The sequence below is a fragment of the Triplophysa dalaica genome, chromosome 4 (genome assembly GCF_015846415.1).
Source record: "Triplophysa dalaica isolate WHDGS20190420 chromosome 4, ASM1584641v1, whole genome shotgun sequence".
Classification (NCBI taxonomy): Eukaryota; Metazoa; Chordata; class Actinopteri; order Cypriniformes; family Nemacheilidae; genus Triplophysa; species Triplophysa dalaica.
Window position 1 is genome coordinate 12,090,915 of NC_079545.1, and position 13,215 is coordinate 12,104,129.

The 13,215-nt window shown below is 36.3% G+C and overlaps 1 long non-coding RNA gene across 1 annotated transcript; it reads left to right on the forward strand.

The window, feature by feature from the left end:
* Nucleotides 1-585: 585 nt before the first annotated feature.
* On the forward strand, nucleotides 586-12,279 carry LOC130420073 (uncharacterized). Its single transcript, XR_008906578.1, has 3 exons — nucleotides 586-684; nucleotides 3,685-3,717; nucleotides 12,247-12,279. It is a non-coding gene; the product is annotated as an uncharacterized LOC130420073 (long non-coding RNA).
* Nucleotides 12,280-13,215: the final 936 nt, after the last annotated feature.

A 13,215-nucleotide genomic window follows, 5' to 3' on the forward strand; every position in this document is an offset into this window, starting at 1 on the left:
ATTAAATAGATTTGGACAGAGCGAAGTCTATAAGTTAGTATGCTTTCTTGTAAAATAAAGTGTTTATATAAAGCTGCTAAAGATGAATTATCGCCGTTGTCCTTCCAACACCTCATATGTCCAAATTCACTGTTCTTTTAAAAATACTGTGTCGTCGTCAGACTTGACAAGCACTTTTAAATGCTTTGTATTGGTTAGATATTTGCAAAACCCAGTGACAAACATAAAGGTGACTAATAATAATGGTTTATGGCAAAACATAAAAATCACAAAAATATAAATATACGATGTTTCAGAAGGATAGCAGTGTTATGTTTATTAAATGTGACACTGCTGGTGAAACCAGTCATAAGTCTCAAAACCAACTTTTGAGAAAACGAGCATCAAGTTTGATTACAACCATTGATTTTGGCAATTTCAATCATTGACATGGCCTTATACTCTATAATATTATACATATATATAATATTGACATAATATATCCACTGTCACCAAATAACACAGTCACAGTGAGCTGCTTCATGCACATGACTTACACATTACTAGCGTTAGCATAGACTTGATTCCTTACCATGATGTCTTCCGCACGAGCGCACCTCTTACACCGCCTGCCCGTTTAGCTGTTTACAGCAGGGGTGCGGCATCCCTCACGGAGCCATTAGCACAATCTGCAAACCGAGCATAGTAAGAGACTTTGTGGTATTTCATATTATTATTTTATGATTGTTAATCTCGCAGCATCTCTGTTCCTGTGCAGCAGGCGTCTGTAATATCCTCTCTCAGGACTGAGGTATTTCTGCTGGGCTGGTAGTAAATAATCTCCCTGCGATTGAGCAGCGTGTTTATGGTCTATCCGGGACAGCTGGGCCAACTAAACTTAATCAGTTTATTAGTGGAGTGCTGAGGAAATGTGATATATGATGTCTGGGGTAATCACAAGTCATCATGCTTCACTTGGCGGCCACGGATTTTATAACAGTGCCAATTATTCCTCCGTTATTAATTATAAAACATTTTACTATTTACATTTTCTATCACCCGGGATTTTACGCCGGGTTACACGTAAAAGCTGCGCGCGGGAACAAAGCTATACGCCGGGACCTCCGGTTGTATGTTAGGAAAGATAATTAGTTTCCCCCATACAGCACGGGGTTTTACGGCCCAGCGGGGGTGCTTGGAGCTAGATTTGGATTGTGAAACCGAGAGTCCTTGATTTGAATCAAAAAGCTGCATTTCAGGTAATAAAAGAAGGAAGGAAAGCTTAGCTGCTGCCAGTCACAACCTAGGATGATGTCATCCTTTCAGATTTGTCGTAACTCTTTTCATCTCTATTATTTTCACTCTGTTATGAGACGTGAGCGAGTTTGACTAGGCTTATATGTGCTCGAGGTCTCGCTGTCTCTCACCGACACAGCCCGCTTTGATCCGTTTTTCATTCCGGGTGAATTGCTGCAATTTCCCGGCGGATCTGACGGTGTGTTGGTGGCCTATGATCAGAAAGAACCAGGATGCTTCAGAGTTTAGGTTCGCCAGAGGATAGGAGAAGTCCTCTTTGAAATTTCACATCGTAACCGCTCTCATTAGGAATAGTGTCAAAACGTTAACAGTCAGACTAAGTGTAACTCTATCTTTGAAAGTTATATATGAATCCTTATCTTACTATCTGCCCCCAATATCATCTATACACATGGAGATGTCCTGAATGTTGCTTTGCAAAGATGCCTTCAAAATTTTGTTTCCATCATTTAAGGTTAGGGGATTTATTCAGAGCCTGTGGTTCTGCTTTTAACATCCTCACATGCAAAATAAAATATGTTCCTGTGTTGATTTTTATGACAACTTAAACGCTCTGTGATTTCACTATAGGAATGGCTGCTATTTTTCTTCTAAAACAATAAGCAGAATATATGGCACAAGGATTTGCCACTAGCCTTTGCTTGTTGGAGACAAAAGAAAATGTTAAAAAAAATTAAGAGCCCATTCCAAATTGTTATTTCATCAGCATGCCATCGTGGTCCATGTCTGTTAAATTTAAACAAAATCAAACCTCAGGGGCCAGTTGTTCAAAGTTGAATTCACAATCCTCTTTTTTTCCTTTTGAACAACCCGTGTTTAAGGTTCGATCCAATCCGATAGCTGAAATCCAATCAGATAACCTTGAACAACTGGTACCATCTGTGACAAAGTCATCCAACAGCAATGTGAAAGACTCAAAGCATGACAAGACACATGAATGCTGTGATAAAAATCCAGGTCATCACATTAAGAAAGATTAAAAAATATACAAATATGAATGCTGCATTGCTTAAAAGTGAATATAAATAATTTTCTTTGCAGTATTTGAGGTCTGAAAAAATACAGGGCATATTTTCTGGTTTCATTTTCTGCAAATAGAAACAATATTTTTTATTTGAAATTTGGTAACAATATTGTACACAAAAATGATCATTTTACCTTTAATATTAATTCTGAAAAATTGAAAATAATTTGAAATTGACCCCTTTTTTTCTGCGGCTATAAATCTGAAATAATGTCATAATGAAAGAGCATAATGAAACAATTATCCAGCATTTTCAGCTTTTTTATTTCAGTACTTCTTATATAATTCTTATATCAATAACATTTATGTCACTTGAATGGGATTCTTACCTATTTTTGTTTGTCTTGTTTTCCAGTACAAATAAATGAAGATACAGTTTACCTGAGAAGTTTAAGTTTCAAATTAATTCAGTAAACTTAATTCGAGTTCATTTTGCTAACCCCAGATATGTTACCTTGTTTTAATTTTTTTTCCTTTTAAAATGTTTTCATAAGCACTTAATACCAAACTTTTTTTGTTTTACTATTGAATTAGTCTGTCAGAGATACTATTATATAGTACTGGCCTTTACATTTCCCTGTCTCTTTTAAAAACATAGAAAGTCATATGAGGTGTATCATCAGCAGGTAGGCCTGAGGTTCATTAGAAGCTGAGTGTTGCTGTTCTCTGACAGCGTGTCAGCTGAGACGACAGCAGCTGGTGCACAGCATCACCTGTGATGATGTGTCTCTAATCAAAGGCTTCCTCTTTGGAGGCGAGTCGTCTTAGATCTCACACTCTTAAAATAAGAGCACAGATCTTTTTGAATATATAGCAGAGGCACTTGCACAAAGACAAATACAAAGATATTTTGTTCAAATAAAAGTCGCCAGTGTGATGTGGGTTTTGATTTTTGTTTCTGCATACGTTCTGTATTATTTTTGTGTTGGCACATGAAATTGAGAGCTATACAGATACTTTAGCATTTGCTTTAGCAGCTTTGAAGTCACTTTGTTCATTTTGCGGATGCTGCAGGATTCTTCACCTGTGTTCTGTTAACCATATGTGATATTTTCTTCACAGCTGTTAATAAACATGTTTTGTTTATTTTTGCTCCTTCAGACAAAAAATGTAATCTAGTATATTTTGTCGTTTTATGTGCTTAAAGGGACAGTTCACCTGAAGAAATAAAATTCTGTCATTTTCTACCACTCCTGTCTGAATTTCTTCCTTCCGTAAAACACATAAGATGCTATTTTGAAGCAAGTTTGTAACCAAACCGCAGCGGCACCCATTCAGTTCTATTGTATGTACACAACACCAAAGCAAGTCAATGGGTGTCAGTTTTTGCAACATTTAACACACATTATTTTTGTGTTTTGCAGATGAAAGTTACAGAGGTTTGACTTTACAAGAAGGTGAGTAAATGATGACAGAATTTTCATTTTTGGGTGACCTATCCCTTTACACAAATTCTCCAATAAAACATTTACATGTAATTTTTGACACCTTGGTCATTTGTTAAATGTATATGTTGTTATTTATAGCAAATATGAAATAATGTTTAGCATCAAAATCGCAGTTGATTTTGTTGTTTCCTGCAGTTCGAGGATGGGTAAATCTACTGTAATATCAAACATACCACCTAACAGACAGTGTTAACATGACTTGTCCATTCAACTAGTCAGAAAAGAGCTTGGCAGATCCATAGCTGTCTGTGACAGAGCAGACTGAGACATGCTCAACACAGAAAAATAAAGCTTTTAATGAAGTAACAATTAAGTTATTTATGTCTATTATTGTATTAGTTTCTATCTATTTTGAGAGTTACCATCAATGAGTAAACTGTTTTATCAAGCTAACTAACAAGCTTTTGTTGTCACTCTCTCACTTTCTCTCTTGTGTTTTGCTAGTTCAATTTGCATTTTGTTGAGTAACACACAAGTGATGGTGTTGATGAGCAGTGTTAGCTTACAGTTGCCTGTATTGTAGCTAATTAAACTTAAAAATACACCAATACTATCTTTATTTATCTAACAAGGTAAAGCCTAGACAATCCTAACAATTTATGTTCTTTTAGCTGTTGTTGGTCTTTTTATGAATCGATTGTTTCATTTGATTACCAGTGTAAGAAATTTAGCAGAATCTAGTGGTGAGGTTGCAGATTGCAATCAATGGCTCACTTTCAATTGTCAATTGTTTCATTCACATTTCGTTGTGTTTTTGCTCATTTGCCAAAGGAGATAATGTATTTATAAAACATTCTCTGTAGAGCAGTTTGTCCGTTTAGGGATACTGTAGAAACAACATAGTGAATTCTGGTGTATGTAAATAGAAATAGCTAATTCTAAGGTAATAAAAACATAACGCTTCATTATGTATGGTCTTTATACACCTCTGAAAACATAGTTATATATAGTACATGACATTTCTGTCAATTGATCCTCCAAAAAATTAAATTAGGATATGACTTGAATTCCTTTAATTGATTGACCAATTATAATTGATTGTAACTGTAGGATAAGTAATAAGGTATGAGATCCACTAAAATATCATAATTTACATTTTGAAGAAAGATAAAAGCATGTCAGGTCAGAATCAATACATTTGACAACAAATATAGACCGAGATGAAATGAACCATTAACGTAAGCTGTTGTGCGACACCTCTCCACAATCAACATAGTTGTTTAATTCTGTAAAATATTTTTTTTCTCTAAAATACACTGCAATATAAGACAACCATTTATGGTTTGATTCGCCCATACGTGTAAAAACTGTTGGTTAATTGAAACTTCTGTACACTTACACTTTTAGAACAAAATGACTAAATCCAGATTGCAGCCACAACATTGAATATTTATGGCGAGTTCAAGAAATCTGTATGTTATGATTTAAGAAAATGCATGTTTTTTTAGGTATGTTTCTCAGAAAAACCTGTTATTCACAAGGACATCTTTTCTTGTAATATAACATCTTACATATATCTAATTAACCATATGAGTCACTTCACTTTGTAAAAAATACTTTTGATTTAAACTGACATTTCCAGCCCATGGGCCGCAATACTTTCTTTGTCTTTCAGAAATAGCGGGTAGCAAAATAGCATCTTTCCAGGGTTATTTGCTGAGTAGAGATTATTGACAATGGTTCATTGAAGGCTGTTTGATCTGGTCTCTGATTTTGGCTGAGCGCTTTGGGTATTTTGGCTCATGAGTGTTGTTGGAGATTTTCTTTTCCGTTGTAAATGTTTGCAGGAATGATTTGAATGAATGCACTCATCACAGTCTCTCTCTATATCACACTCGCACAAACATTTTCATCTGTGAGGCAGCGCGAGGTGAGGTCAAAATGACATACGCACCTGACAACACTCCAGAGTCTGTCATCTCACCTCCACTGTAGACTTTTGGCATCCATCTCTCGTCCTTATGTTAAAACTCTAACTCCTCATTTTATGCTTACTGTAGGTGACAATAAGTATTGTAAATGTAATTTCTTTCATAAATTATAAATAGCTTTTTAAAAGTTACTTTTGAATTCACGTGCCCTCCACAACTTCCGGTTCACAGGGATTTTAAACCAGGAGTGTTGAATCATCCGGGGGGTTTCTTAGTGTTGCTATGGTAAGAGAAGACAATTTGTTGGTTTCATAACCAACATGTTTTTTAGAATAACCTCTCATGCACAAGCAACTTTTTTATTTTAGTATAGTACATTTAACATTCCAAAATACATATTTTAGTATCCGATTCAGATTTAGCCACATGAGTCACAACGGTTTGCAAAAATAAATAAAGCTTTTGATTGAATGTCATAGTTCAGTAAAGCTAATATTTCTTATTTGTAATTATTTTTGTAATACCAACAAATAGGAGCAATTTTCAGATTGTGAATAAAGAGTTTCAACCGCAACTGATATTAACAGCTTTTATTAAATCTGACAGGTGATATTACTATAAAAACATTGTTATTTGTTTATCTGTTCTCCTATGTTGTTTTCAAGAAATACTGTATAAAGCACAAATATTGTTTTATCTTCTAACCTATAAAACCAATTAAATACTAAATAAATGACTTGTTTAAAATTCAATCTCTCTGTAGAAAGACTGTTATTAATAATAATATTATGTGACACTGTGTGTATGTTGATTCGGTGAATTACACCAATTACTTAAAGGAGCAATGTGGAGATTTTCGTGTCGTCTAGCAATGATCAGTCAGTAAATCCTCCTAAATATTATACACAGCACCTTTAAGACTTCGACAATGTGTTACCAGAATATTCAGAATGTAAAATTCATGCTAAAATATATTTTCTGTAACAGTACGGCTTTCACATAGCTTTTAAAGTACAGTATGCCAAGCTTTGATTCTGTAATGCTAACATGAACGTGCACGTGCTCAATGTATGTCAGTGTTCGACTGTCTATGAGTGTTCAGTAAAGGTGGCCTGCTGTTTTTCATGAAAATAAATGAGGCATGAGGAGGAACACTGCGATTTGCTGGGAGCATTATCACGCCACACCTTTCGGCCAGTCAAATTCAAGTATTTTCCAAAGCGTGCTATAATGCGCGATAATTCACTGGCCGCAAATTTAAATAAAGACCCTAATCTGCTCTCTTAATGCAAAGAAACGTGATCAACAGAGCTGCTCCTTAACAAGCAGAAAATGGGACTCCCACTTTCTTTAGCACCCTGGCTCTCTCCGCTTTTGTGCTGCTGTCAACGCTAAGCTCCACTGCTAAGGAAGGCGCAACATCGTAGAGGCACAGAACCGAACAAGCACCTCTTATGTGGCTGAACGCACAGAAATAGAGAAAGAAGATAAAAGCCAAATGGGGACGCGGAAAGCCTGGGCATGCGGCACCGTATGTGAGAGAGAAAAACAAACCTAATGAAAGCGAAGGAATCCGGTGGAGGAACAAGGAAGATGGGTTTCACCTCTGTTAGTTTTATTTTAATATGGGGATTTGAAACTGAGCATCTTGAGACGCCACGCTCGGCTCTGCCTGTCCACACTAACTGTGTGTATTCACCAACCCTCTGAAGCTCCAGATTAGGGGACCCTCGTTTGGTCACACAACAGCGTAGAACGTCTTCATTAGCACTAAGGGTTTAATATGCCAAAACTACCCTCAAAAAGTCAAGGTTGTCCAAGAAATGTTGTAAGTACTTATACAGAGACATAAATCCGCAGCTCGTGTTTCCTTCAAGTCACCTTCCGTATAGTCTTAATTACCCCGTGCTTGCTTTCCGTCCTCTAGGGTGGTCTTCAATGTGGGGGAGAGAGAATTGAGCAGTAACATTCATCATCTCAGCTTTTCATGCCTCTTCAATGCTTGACTAAGCTAAAAATGTATATTTGGCGTCCTCGCATGTAATCGGGTCTACAGAGCAGTGCTGAGCAGAAGGTTCCCAGTTGCACTCAATCTCTCCTGGCTCGCCCACCACACAGGGCCGTCGTGTGAAACTTCATTAGTAAGCTCTCTGTGGTCCTCTACTCGCTCTGGTGTCTTAATGCAATTCAGTTTGTGGATTATAACAAAAACTCTTAGGAACATACATAGATTTTATCAGTAAAATAAAAATGGTGGATGATTTCCTTGAAGGGAAGCTGTTTTTGCATTACCTTAATGAAGTTAAAGGGAAAGTTCACCCAAAAATGAAAATTCTGTCATAATTTACTCATCCTCTTGTCATTTCTAACATGTATGACTTTCTTTTTCAGCAGAACACCAAAACAATTTTTATTTTGAAGAATGTTCTTTACCGACACCCATTCACGGTGCAGGTGCTGTTTGGTTACCAACATTCTTCAAAATATCTTCTTTTGTGTTTTGCAGAAGAAATTACAAGAGGACAAGTAAATGATGACAGAATAAAAAAAGATCTCTTAAAAAAGCATTTTGAATTTAAGAAATGAATCAATACATTATTTTTTTCTTCTGTATCAGAAACTAAACAACGGACATTTATCTAAACTGTATATCCGATGTTTTTTGTACAGGTAAAAAAGTACACTAAAATACACTTAATATATTATAATTGTTCCATTTCACAATAATTTTGTAATTAATATCGAAAAAGTTAGTCTTTAGTACCTTTTTATTGTTTAAATTTTAAAGAGACAGTGTAGATAATAATAAACATCTATGATGTAAATGTACCCAGATCAGTCAGAAACTTTCATTTCTTTGCCACGTGTTCTTAGGCCAAGTAGCCTAACTAAAAAGAAAATAAGAAAATATTTTTAAGAAATCCCAAGAAGATCTAAGTGTACTTTACTGACTATATTTTAATTATATTATAGAAACCTAATGTGTGAAAATAGAGCACTTTAAGTACATGGACGTGTACTAAATGTAATTAAATAAAGTGTAGTGCACTATTCTATTTACCAGGAACCTGTCTTTGTTAAACAGGTAGGCAAAATAGTTTTCATTTGAAGACAATGGCATTTAATACAGACGGTTTATTATCTTGTTTACACAGCTGTGGTGCTAACAAGATTGATTCCTATTTTGCAGTGAGCTAGTATTAATTTGAGCAAGCAAGGACGTGAGCCATTCTGAATTGAATTTAAAGTGCCCTTTACTGAATTAAAATTAAAATTGAGCAGTCGTACTGTAGCAAACAGGATGCAAAATTGAAATTTGAATGTGAATATAAGGAAGTTAAAATTAATTTAAATTCAAATACATTCCATTTACTGCAAATTACACCTTGGCTGTGGGGTTTGGCCAATGCCATTCAAATTCACACTGAATTGAAAGGGAGCTGGTCCTTAAATGATTGAACAATCCTTTAAGATTTAATTTCAATAAACATATTACCCCGGACGTTTCTATGAAGCTCTGATTAAGCTTTATTTTAATATTAAAAGCAGTTTTAACATTTAAATGTTAAAATCAGCATCTACGGGCAGTCTAGACACCGTTGTCTAGTGTGTTTTCCATTCCATTCCATTCCATTTTCTACCGCTTATCCGAACTACCTCGGGTCACGGGGAGCCTGCGCCTATCTCAGGAGTCTTCGGGCATCAAGGCAGGATACACCCTGGATGGAGTGCCAACCCATCGCAGTGCACACACACTCACTCATTCACTCACGCACTCACACCCTACGGACAATTTTTTCCAGAGATGCCAATCAACCTACCATGCATGTCTGTCTTTGGACCAGGGGAGGAAACCGGAGTACCCGGAGGAAACCCCTGAGGCACGGGGAGAACATGCAAACTCCACACACACAAGTCGGAAGCGGGAATCGAACCCCCAAGCCTGGAGGTGTGAGGCGAACGTGCTAACCACTAAGCCACCGTGCCCCCCTAGTGTGTCTTTCAATAAAGATAAATATTTTTTAAGCTAGCTACTTAGCTGATTTTTTCCTCTACAGTGCCATCTGTTGTTTAGGGGAAGTGTAAGAAAGCATTCAGAATATGAATGGCTCTCAATGTCTGATGGTGACATAATTTTAAAGTACTGTGCCATTAAATTATTTTATTATGCAGGTAACTTGCTATTATCATATCATGTTGCCATTGCGTGCAAAATAAATATTTCTGAAACATTATAACCGTCACAATCACTCTTTCGGTAACAAATTGCTTCAAATGATCGGATAAAAAATATTCATAAAACAACAAAATACATAAATCTTCATGACTAATGCTAACACTCAATTAACTAATATATATTAATCAAAAATATTAGAGTTTTTCAAAGAAACATGAAATCCAAAACAACACAATGGGGCTTTATGATTGGTATCAAACTGCGTATTCCACAAACATCAGACTTATGGAGAAATTAATACTTTTGTCAAAAACAGTCGGAGTGGCGGGCAAATACATATATAAGCAATCAAAAATGTGTCAGTTACTGGCGCTGATTCTGTTAACTCCGCCCCCTTTGGGCCAATCCCCTCTCCGCTGCGTTTCCCCTCTGAGTGACCCCACTGGAGCTCCATCTGTTCTAGCTCTTTCTGTTGTTCCCTGTAGAACAGAGCGGAACAGAAGTTTATCACTTTAAATTCTGCCAGCAGGAGGCTTTGTTTAGAAATGGCTTTGATTCTCTATCTCTCTTTCAGAAGCAAGGCTCTGACACTCTCGTGGTTCATGGAAAACTTGGGCTGGCACAAGTCTTCTCATTTTGTCTAGAAAGTATGCGTCTTTGAGAGAGTGCAAGGTCCGTTTGGGTCACCTTTACAAGTGATTTTGATTGTCTCAGCAATTCAGCTGTATCTTTGCTAATCTTTGAGATGAGGAAACTTTTAATGCAGAAATTTTATCAGTCACGTGTTGTGGATGTTTTACTCTCTGATCTGGGCTGTGTCATTTTTTGGAGGATCTTTTCATATAATATACAGTTCATAACTGTGTCTTCAGAGGTGTATAGAAACCTTACAAAATGATTTTATTACCATTGTATGAGCAATTTCTTTCTACATACACAGCGGGTCCCCTTACGTGGAATTCACCATGTTGTTTCTACAGTAGCAAATAAAGAAAACGTGACAACATTTTAGTCCTGTGAGAGCCGTAATAGTGTCTCGAAAGGGAGGAGTAGAGTGAGCCATTAGTTGCAATTCGTAACCTCATTGCTAGATGCTGCTAAATTTCATAAACTGGACCTTTAAGTATTTAAGACACAGATTTGCTCATTAACACTGTGTCTACACTGTACGCAGTGCGTTGCGACGAGATAAAAGACAATAGAATGCATTAGAACCTTTATAATTTTAAATTTTCTCCTCACTTGATGCAGCGTGCCTGTCGCATCTGGTGTAGACACAATGTAAGAGAATTTGTGCAGACTCTTTCTTATTTATCAGATTGTTTATAGAATCGTTTTTCTTTATTTCCAATTGTTGTTAAGATTAAAAAAATGTCATTACACTTTCAGACAACTCATTTGCATCCCATTGTAGAGTTTGTAGAAACTGTTCTTATTGTGTTTTACACATGTGAACAAAACATAAAAAATTCAAAAGACACAAAAAGGGCTCATTTCTAACAACAAAGGCTGATATGTGCAGAATAGATATGCTTAACTATTTCATATTATATGATGGCCCTTAAAGTAATGGGCATGAAAAACGTAATGCTTCTAAATGCAAGATTATCCTAATCATTTATTTCGTCTTTGTTCAGTTTGGGAAAGAACATTGGTTAAACCTAAAAGCAAAGTTTCTTCTAAGAAAAAGATGTCTCTTTACGTAGTCAGGTTTATGGCAATTTCTTTGCATGAATTTGTAATTTCTTTCTGGTGCCTTACAAATACCTTTTGTTCATTCTGTAATGGTCTTCTTTAGCTTTCTCCTCTTTTGTTGTTCAGAATACTTTTGTATTTTCTGCCCTGGAAATAGATTATTCACTTTTATAGTTCTGAAAATTTCTCAATTCAATGCCAATGGCATGAATTGCATGTCTACCCTGTCATAAAACAAGCAAATCAAATTTTTTGATCTTTTATGGTGCATTTTTTTCTTAATGTAAGTTATTGTACTATACTTGTAGCCAGCCTGTAAAATTGTATTTTTAGCGTCAAAATTGGCTGTCCCGTGATGTGCTGATGATGAAAACCCAATGCTGGGATGAAAATGGAAACACCTTGAGACGTCAGGCTTGGCTTCCTGTACAGAAACAGCGTGTATCTCTTCACCAGACTGAAGAATGAAGTCTTTGATCACTGAAATGGACAAAGCTACTGTGTATTGCCACCCTCTGCCAATTATCAAGGCAATGAGCCCAACTGTCTCCAACTGTCTCCTGTCTCATTATGTGCCAGTTTGGATGATTAAGACTCTTTGTGCCACGGCTCAGGTCAAAGAGGGCACAAAGATGTCACAGACTGTGTGGATGTTTAGAGAAAGACACAAATGATGTCTTCTGAGTATTCTGCTTGCTTTATCGATTATTTCACCTCTGTCCATTCTCTCCTTAGGGTTTACAGCAGCTTCCCGTCAGCTCTTTTTCAAGCTTCCATTGTCAGATTTGATCATCAGCCGCTGATGTTGAGCTCAAGGAGATACTTCTACTGACCATTATGTTTTACAAAAGCATTTTGACATTTCTGGAGCAATTCCGACATTCAAACCTTACCCATAGATGCATTCCTGGTAAAAGTCAAGCATTAGAAACGATTTGGGATTGCTCGTAATGGCTTAGTATGCATATTTACAAGACCGTTGTGTTTAAGGGAATTCAACAGCTGTGGAGAGACACTGCGTGTGTGCTGTCAAGCTTTTATACTTAAAAACAATGATGGACTATCTGTCACTGGGAATAAAATATTTTGGCACTTATTGAAACCGACAGATGTGTATGCATGCTGAAGTACACAGGCACGTGTATTTAGGAGGAAGTACACAAAGGCTACTCAATCTGTTTTCCATCGCTCAACCTAGAAGAGTTTGTCATTTAAATACAACTGGCTGGTAAATCCTTCTTGTTGCTAGATGGAGTCAAAATGACAATAAGAGGAGTGTGAGGTTGTGGAGCAAACAGCAGGCTACTGTGGTCTTGTGTCCTTCACTCCATCACTATAAAACAGGCACCAGGTCGGGATTCACAAAATATTCTTAAGAAGAAAAATATTAAATGACCAAATACAGTATATCTTAAATGGCCATATTTTTTCATAAATTCTAATTTGAGTCTGTTTTTTATTCCCGAAAAAAAATCTTCTTAGACAGTTTCTTAAATATTTTTCTCAAGATTGATTTAGAAAGCATAGTCATTATGATCTTGATAAAAAATATTTCAGAACTTCCTGTAATTTATCTAGAACAATCTTATATTTTGTCTTAATAACAGTTTCGTGAATCCGGCCCCTGATTCTTAAAATGTCAAAATGGCACCCGACTCAATCTGCATAGAAACTGTGTATACCATACTATCTTCTTTTAAATAA